The 9,680-nt window shown below is 39.8% G+C and overlaps 1 long non-coding RNA gene across 1 annotated transcript; it reads right to left on the minus strand.

Annotated features, from left to right (window-relative positions):
- LOC122898736 lies at positions 1 to 9,388 on the minus strand. Its single transcript, XR_006383041.1, has 3 exons — positions 9,335 to 9,388; positions 4,117 to 4,269; positions 1 to 31 (listed from the first exon to the last, which is right to left on the minus strand). It is a non-coding gene; the product is annotated as an uncharacterized LOC122898736 (long non-coding RNA).
- Positions 9,389 to 9,680: the final 292 nt, after the last annotated feature.

Consider the following 9,680-nt stretch of genomic DNA (forward strand, 5'->3'; position numbering starts at 1 on the left):
CCCTGGACTTCAATTTAAATCACTTTTTATCCTCCAGAGACATGTGAAGAAAGAGATAAAAAAAGATGTTATTTCCTTTCTTCATATCTCAAGCAGTCGTATGTTTCTTGCATTTAAAAGAAAAGCACAAGTGCGATATATATTACAGTGTTTGTTTTGCTAGAGAAAGATGTCCTATGTGCACACTGTGACTTCATGGCGAAGGAGCCTCAAGTAGTTCCCCACCCAAAAAAAATCTACATAAAGTTGACAACATTTTCAATGAGTGAAAGCATTCTTGTTCCCTGGGTACTATTGAATGAACAAGGCAAATCTGAATGGGCTTGATGTGAGGGAGGCCAAGGGACCTGACAGGACTTGGCAATATCACTGTCCAACAAAGGCACATGGAGAGTGGGAGATGAGGAACCCAGACTATATTCCAAAAAACATTGGCTGGATTAGAGCCAACAGTGACTTTACAGCTCTCCAGTCACACCTCTATGTTAATTTCATTACCTAAAATACTTAGAACAGATTCTCATTACCCAAGGCAATCTGCAACTGACTATTCATTGCAATCTTTAAAAGCTTTACTAATACAACTAACATTCCGTACTTCTTCCTAAGAAATAACACATACACATATATAAAAATATTACATAATTATTTTATATGAAAAAAATTCAAAGGATATATATAAAGGAAAATATATGATAGTATTACCTAGACCTAGTTATATATCCTTGGGTTACCCAGGATGGTCCTGGTTTACACCTATTATCTTGGCATAATTGTTAACAATGCCACTTTCAATTCCAGAGGTCACTGTGACTAGATTAGATGCAAAAGGGATCTTGGATAAGATACAGGATAATTAAATGTTTTATGTAATTTTCTTTGCTGGAAGTTTCTAAAACTAACAGTCAACAGAAGGGTCTGAGAAAATTTGTCACATCCAGAAAGCTGGACAATGAATTATGTTTCTGGTGCTGTCAGAAACACATAAATTTCAAAACAGGTACTGGGTAAACTGACAGTCAGAGGGATATAAATTCATGTTAAATAGGTCAAGAAGTTTCTAGTTTATGCTTTGGTTATCTTCATATTTGGCCTAATGTCTTTCTTAGTTACATTCTTTGTTTTTGTTTACATTTGTTTTCTCAAAACACAGGCAGGTATCAGGCTCTACTTCGTCCTTTAAAACAGTCTCTGACGGGCACCTGGGTGGCTCAGTGGGTTAAGCCGCTGCCTTCGGCTCAGGTCATGATCTCAGGGTCCTGGGATTGAGTCCCGCATCGGGCTCTCTGCTCAGCGGGGAGCCTGCTTCCTCCTCTCTCTGCCTGCCTCTCTGCCTACTTGTGATCTCTCTCTGTCAAATAAATAAATAAAATCTTTTAAAAACAAACAAACAAACAAACAAAAAAAACAAACAGTCTCTGAGTTCCCACTTGCCTGTCATATTCCCAGCACCCCCAGGAACAAGTCACAGAGCGCATTCAGGTAAGTCATACCAGGGCTTGAAAACTGAAAATGGAAGGCTTTCAGTGTCCCTTGACTTCTGAGCCAATAACTTTTTGCTAAAGCTGTCTTCCTTGGTTTCAGAGTAATTTCTAGCTCATATATCCTACTTCCTGGGGCTTCATTTCTTCCTATTGCTTAATATAAGCTCCTGCCTTCTTAGTTTTTGTGGTACAGACGGCTAAGTGGTCCCCAATATCCATTCTCTCTTTTCCTGCGGTGAAAGCACGTTCCCCTGTGTTCCACACTTTGTGGTTTAGTAATGTGGATGCTGTCTAGAGAGCAAGCATATTTACCAGCCCCCCGGAAGCCAGGTGTTGCCATCTTACTGTCTTTCATTTTTTAATGTAAGCAGAAGGTGTGTATATTATTTCCACATTGTTTGCTTAAAGGAAACTCCTTGCCCTGGACTTTCTTTTCCCTTCCTGAGAACAGGAAACAAGATGTGCCAGTTACCCAGCTTTGACCATGCAGATAATGACAGTGCCCCAGGGCTCTGCTACCCAAAGCATGGTCTTTTGTTTGGCAGCATCAGCAGCACCTGGATGCTTTTCATTTCTTTGTATTATTTTTTAAGTTTATTTATTTTAGTATCTCCACAAAACATGGGGCTCAAGCTCATGACTCTGAGATAAAGAGTCACAGGTGCTTCCAACTGAGCCAGCTGGGTGCCTGTTACCTGGATGCTTTTTGAAATACAGAATCTGGGGCCCCATTCTAGACCCACCAAACCAGACTCTACAGTTCAGCAAGATCCTCAGGAGATTTCAATGCACATGAACATTTGAGAAGTACTGCTTTAGGGATGATGGAGCAACAGGATGGAAGGAATCTATGTCTCAATTATTTCATTAGAGCACAGATGTCCTCCAGTCTGATCTGCCTACCTGTAGACCATTCTGAGAGTGGATACAATTGTATCTTAGTTAAGCCATTGAATTTGGGGGTCCCCTTTTGACCTCTATCATAACTTACATGGTTTTTATTCCTTGTGATGGCAAATCTCCTTTTTAAACCTCTGCCAAAGTCTTATGGAGAAAAAGATAAGAAATGGTATTTCCTTTCCAAATATTCTGGAGTACTCGCTCCACCCCTTAGGAGAATATCTAAATTTAACTCAATCTATGTTGATTTATCTAGGACTGGGAGAGTGGGGAGTGCTCTTACCCCATCCTCCTGGGTATCACTCTGCATATTGCAATGATCATTTTTGGTCTCCTTGAGGATGCTGAGTTAAGAAGCTCAATATAAATATTAAATGAACTGAATACACAATGTCTCCGGAGATGGCTTCATCATTTTTTTTTTTTCCAGAAGACCCAAATCTTAACTAGCAGCATTAATCAAATAGACCACATTCATTTTAAAGTACATTAGGGCATGCATGCTCTCATTTTAATATATAGACTCTCAGACACTATTTAATTTAACAACCACCATTTCTCCTTACTTCTTCCTTTCTGTCTCTGGTTTGGTAAATGTGTTCTCTAGACTAGCAATTCCCCTGTTTTAATCCAACAAATATTTACTTAATGCCTCTGAAGTGCTAAGCATTATATTAAACACAGAAAAACAGCAGTGAATTGGATAAAACAGATCTGGCCATGTATAGCTTACAGTCTAATTGGGCCAAAGACCAATGAACAAGTAATTACACAGCTGAAGAATGTTAAAAAGTGGAAATTACTTAAAATACTTGCGATAATATTCATTGACTCAATACATGGAGAAATAAATTAATCATTAACACCTTCCCTCCATGCCTCTTTGGAGATAAAGAGTACTATTCCTTTAGCTTTCCCTCTCCTGTCTCCCTCATTGCTTTGGGTTCATACTGGCCTTTGGGCCTGTGCATGAGAAGCTGGATAATTAACCAGCTAAAAATAAGGGCTTACATGCACACGGAAAATGACTGGAAAGGAAATTGGCAAAAGGAAATAGTTGTGGCTTATTTTATTCTTTTCCTTCATTAAAATATTGATTGTACAGTACATTAAAACTGGGACCAAAAAAGGCATGTTTGTGTGTGTGTTAATCTTTACCACTTTATAAGGGAAGTGAGGTTTTATTTCCTGTATAGTACCAATATCTCACTAGGGTCTACTGGGACACACTACTGTCCTTTTCCTTCCTCTTGCCTAATACAAACAAGCCACTGTGACATCCAATTTTGAGTATTTGGTCTATAGAGGGCCCAGCTTTCTGTTTCTGTATTACCAAACAAGTGATTTGCCTACCTTGTATTCACATCTGGTAGTCTTCTCTGAGGGCATCAACCCAAGATTGAGGCCTTTTCTACATCACTGATCTTCCTTGAAAACCCATGGATGGTAGATAGGTCAGAGAGTGGAGTGGTAGTTGACAAAATAAAGAGGCAGTTGCTCAGGACAGGAGAGAAAATCTGACACAAACGGAACTACCACTATGGGACAGCTCTTTCTGAGGCTAGAGTTCTGCCTAGGGAACTGTTGATCAATGCAGAATAAGGAACATCCCCCAAATTAGTGGTTTAATATAAACAATAATCATGTTTTTGCCTGTGATTCTATGATTTGGTCAGGTCTTGGTGGCAATAGCTTATCACTGCTCTGTATGGTATCGGCTGGGGTGGCTTACCTGGACTGGAAGAGCTCAGCTAGTTTCACTCACACGTCTGAGGCTCCAGCTGGGATGGCTGGAATGGCCAGGGATGGCCAGACTAAATTCTCTCCACATGGCTTCTCTGTGCAGCAGGGCAGAGGGACTCCTTTACATGGTGTCTCAGGGCTCCTAAGAGAGTGAGAACACAAGTTCCAATGTGCCATGAAACTTGGTGCAGTGTTACTTCTGTTCCATTCTCTTGGTCAAAGCAAGTCACAAGGCTTTCCCGAATTTAAGGGAAAGAAAAATAGACTACTTCTAGATGAGAGATCCAGCGGATGTGTGGGTCTAGGAGAGGTTGTTGGTGGCCATGCTTGCATATCCTCTACCACATAGTAGAAGTCGTCCTCAGTAAGACCCACTGAAAACCCACTGAGCATCTACAACCATCACGAAGATTACAGTGCAGAGGGAAGATTCATGCCACCAGCTGTGTGTAGGTAGAAGCATGAAGTTACCCTACTTGTCTTTAAGGTTATGCTGATGACAACTACAACTAAAAGGCCTAAAATGTGTTAACCTTGGGATGCCTGGGCGGCTCTGTTTGTTAAGTGTCTGCCTTTGGCTCAGGTCATGGTCGAGTCCCACTTTGGCTCAGGTCATGATCGAGTCCCACACTGATCTGCTTCTCCCTCTGCCTGCTACTCCCCCTGCTTGTGAGCTCACTCTCACTCTCTCCCACAAATAAATAAATAAAATCTTTTAAAAAATAAAACGAAATGTGTTAACCTTAAGAAGTTAATATCACATGAAATCATCCAATATTCACATCAACCAGTGAGGTTGGTGCCATTTCTTTACTTACAAATGAAAAAAACTGAGGCTTTTTTCTTTGTCATATCTTCTTATTTAACATATATTTTCTTAGCACTTATATGAATTTAGATATTTCTTTATTCAGTTTATTGGATTTCTTTTGGTCCGTTTTTTGTATTCTTTTAAGCTGTCATGTGAGGGGGATATATAAATAAATAGTTTGCTACATAAATATGTTGCTATTTATTTATCTTAAGCCAGGTTCAGGGGGCATCTGGGTGGCTCAGTTGGCTAAGTGTCAGATTCTTGATTTCAGCTCAGGTCATGATCTCAAGGTCATGGGATCCAGCCCTGTGTTGGGCCAGCATTGGGCTTCATGCTCAGCAGGGAATCTGCTTGAGATTCTCTCTCTCCCTCTCCCCCTATGCCCCTGTCATGCTCTCTCTTTTCCTCTAAAAAAACAGAACAAAACAAAAAAATAAACCAGGTTCAGCTTTAGTGACTTGATCAATACTGTATGCTTAATTCAAGACAGAACCTAACACAGTACTTTTCTGGACCCAAGAGCTAAAATAAAAAATCCTAAGTGTATTCTTTATTTTAGATGTTCTTAAACTCCTGGGTCACACAAGGCTCACATGATTATTAAACACAGATAAAACTGAACATACTAAAGAATTTTATAAAGTAATATCTTATTTCAACTTCAGTTTACTTGAATTACTTCAGTAAATATTTATTAAGTGATTACCTGGTACAAGGATCTATGTGCTTGGAGCACATCAGTAAACAAAACACATTTCTGCTTGTGAAGAACTTAATTTCTAAAAATGGCATCTTGTAAATAGACATAAGAAATAAGTCTATTGTGCAGCTCCTGGATGGCTCAGTCAGTTAAGCATCTGCCTTCCACTTGGGTCATGATCCTTGGGGTCCTGGTACTCAGTCCTGCATTTGGCTCCCTGCTCAGCAGGGAGTCTGATTCTCCCTCTGCCTCTCACCCACTCCCGGCTTGTGCTCTCTCTCTCTCTCTTGCTCACTTTCTCTCTCTCTCAAATAAATAAAATCTTTATTTTAAAAAATAAATTTCATTGTGCAAAAAAGAATTTGTGAATGCATTTGGGCAGGAGATTGAGTAGGAGCTTATAATGATGATTGTACAGCATCATTTTTTTATTATTATTTTCATCAAAGGAAATTGAACTTTGGCGTTCATTCCCAGGAACCTACGTGAGCTTTACCCCCTGGCAATCTCTCTCTCAGCCTTGCACTCCTCTGGGCATTTGAATCATGGCAATGATTTTTTACACAGATTCACAATTCTAATCTAAAGATTTCTACATGTCTCCTACCACCTTTCTGTCCTTTCAGGCAGACTCTGAGAAGAAACTCTCAGCATTTCATGATGACCTTTCATTTATTCTTACCCTTCAAAGTTGAATGCAGATTTGGGTTGAAGTTCAATAAATATCCATTTGAGGATATAGATCTGCCATTTAGGGGCTATCTTTTATCATCTCACAGTCTTATTTATCACTTTTTTGGTTACTGCTTTTCCACTTGTTATAAAATTAGAAGGACAAATGCAATAAACTATTCACATAACAGAACAGATAAAAATTGTTGCCATCCTGACAAGAGATGCCGCCATTTGAGAGTCCAAATTCTTGCTTGTTGGGTGATGTGTAGAAGTCTAAAATTAGCTTAGAACTGTCATTTTAGGAGTGTCAATGTGTAGTGTATGCAATTTCATACACTGAAAAAATACAAATATGAAAATTTGAGAACCACATTCATATGAACAATTCATGATCCCAGAGTTCTTATGATTCAGCTAAGAAGGTCAGACAGATACTGTAAAATGAGAGGTCACAATGCGGGGCAGCATAGGACAAAAGGCAAAGAAATTATATGAGGACTAATGGATGGGGCAGGAAACAGGATATTTTGATGCAGATGATGTACTACGTGCTTGAAAACATTGTATCATCTAATCCTCCCTACAACAGTTTTCCTGATTAGAATGTTGAATGAAACACAAGAGCCATAAGAAATGATGATAAGAGAGAAATAAATCAGTTTGTCTAACTTTAAAGCTCAAATAATTAACATTTGAATGTATCAACAATTCAAAATGCTCTGACTTCAACTCAACTGAATGTTTTCCAGGTCTTTCTAGCTTTTTCATAAGGCTTCAAAAATACCACAAAGGAATGTACTTGGAATTAGAAACACCTGAGTTTGAACCCCAAATTCCACCATTTCCTAGCACTTCCAGCAAGTCATTTTTCCTATCTTTAAATAGAAAGGATGATACCACATATGCTGCCTATGGGCTTAACAAGACACCTTGGTGAATGGATCGTGCAAAGTGCCTGGTAGAGAGAAGGTTCTGACTAAATGAGCACAAGTTGAACCTGGCATGATTGTTATTCCCATTCCATCTGAGTCTGGAAACAATAGAAGAAAATGAACAGTTATCCCAGTCTGGTTCTTACATGTTCACAGGCTCAAGAAGGAGCTTGAAATAGTTTTCTAAATGAGGTTTGGGAATTCTTTGTGGATTTTAATTACCCATCCTATTGCTGGACCTCATTAGCAGACGTAATTGAAAACTGACTCTGTATAATAAGGACAACTGGAATCTCCAGCTCTGAGGCAGTTACTTTGGGGTTACTCATTCCCCATTCTCTCAGAACATACCAGCAGCCCTCCCTCAAACACACCACCTTGGAAACTGGGGAGAAACAACTGAAATTCTTCCATTGCCCTGGTTCCTGTGATTTCAGCCTAGGTAGGAGATTTTGTTTCATACCATATTTTTGTAACATGTGGATAAGCAGTGGCAATAAAAAAGGACTTTCAGGGGCACATGGGTGGCTCAGCTGGTTACGTGTCTGGCTCTTGATTTCTGCCCAGGTCACGATCTCTGTGTTGTGAGATGGAGCACCATGTTGGGCTCTCTCCACAAACCCCTTAAAAAAAAAAAAAAAGCCCTTAGAGAAATCCTCGACATTGGCTTCCTTACTCAGAACATGTATTCTTTTTTTTTTTTTTTTTATCAGAACATGTATTCTTAATGGAGGATGTTACAGATACAACGGTCTGTGTCACTTCACAGTGCATACATAGATAAAGAGTATATCTGTGGTATTAAGTTTATGGGGAGGGACCATTGTGGGGGTCTAAAATGGCCCTTTATGGAAGTTGATAATGAAAAAAAAAAAAAAAAAAGGTTCAGAAACACTGCCTTAGAGAAAACAAAATTCTCCCGCTCAGATTTTGATTCCAGGAAGAAAACAGGGCACAGAGCCATTCTTGGTGCCGTGTTCTATGATGGCAACTTTAGTGGGTCCAGTCCATCAAGACAGTGGTTAAAGAGAAGGACTCTGAAGAGAAGCCGCTTGGTTTGAAGCCCTGGTCAACCATACACAGTAGTGCGATCTTGAGCCAGTTAACTCACCTTTCTGTACCTTACTTTTTGGTTTCATTTGTAAAATGACTATTATGATACCTGACATGTAAGGTTGTTGTGGGGGATGTAGGATCCAGCCTGTGTGTGTGTGTGTGTATGTTAAAAAGATTTATTTATTTTAGAGAGAGAAAGAGAAGGAGTAGGGCAGAGTGAGAGGGAGAAAAATCTTCAAGCAGACTCCCCACTGAGCACAGAGTCGGATCCCAGGACCCTGAGATCATGACCTGAGCTGAAATCAAGAGTAGGACGCTTAACCTACTGATCCCCCCTGGTGCCCCAACCCCAGCCTATATTTTGAAAAAAGACTTAGCGGAAGTCACTCCTGCCTTCATGAAAGAGTTCTGGTGTCCTTTAATCCATATCCTCTAGGTGACCAAATCCAGGCAACATCCTCTTTTTTTAACTTTGAGAATTTTTTTTGAAAAATATAGAATATATATAGAATATAGAAAAAACATATTTTTCCACAACCTGAAAAGTTAACTTATGTTAGCATTTTGTCATATTTTCTTTGGTCTTCTTTATGCATAAAAATGTTCAATTACATAAAGAATATATATATTTATATATTTATATTTATATTTAAATTTAAATACACATGTTTCATCTGGTCCTACATTGTGAAGCAAACTTTTTTTAAAGTGCCTACTGCCTGCCAGGCATAATTTCCTTACAGATTTTCTTTCTGAATGGGTAGCCTGAGAGACTTAGCTATCTTGCAAAGCATAATCTTCTACCCAGATAAGATGAATGTCCGTTGCTCACCTTAAGACCCAAATGCCATTTTCTTCATTAACGGAAAACAGTGTTTCTTGTGCACCTACTGCATCGGAGATGTTTTTAAACGGGGAGAGAGAACTGTAGCATCGGGTCCAGAAGTCAGCATTTCAAAATGAAAATCCGGGTAACTGTGAGAAAGCTAGGAGCCATGGGAACAAGCCTCATATGAAAAACATTACGCACCTGAAGGGCTTTCGGTTGGCTGCTGTTGTTAAACCACTTCTCTTCCAGAGCAGAACCAGGATGCGGCCAGGGTGGGACCCTGTAGACCACCTGGACTTAAAACGGAAGATTCCCCGCCCCCGGCTCCAAAAGTCACCAATGAGCTGCCTGAGCTGCCTATTGATATCGACCAATCAGGACGAGGCCCTTCAGGACGAGAACCAATGAGGACAAAGTATTTTTTTCCTTCCCAGGTTAGCCTATTGTACGGAGTGGGAACCTGAGCGGGAGCTTTCTCTCCATAAGCCAGACTTCCCTGCTGTTGTGGGAGGCCGCCAGAACTATTTTGTTATCGTTCTGTCTCCCT

The sequence above is a fragment of the Neovison vison genome, chromosome 2, assembly GCF_020171115.1.
Source record: "Neovison vison isolate M4711 chromosome 2, ASM_NN_V1, whole genome shotgun sequence".
Lineage (NCBI taxonomy): Eukaryota > Metazoa > Chordata > Mammalia > Carnivora > Mustelidae > Neogale > Neogale vison.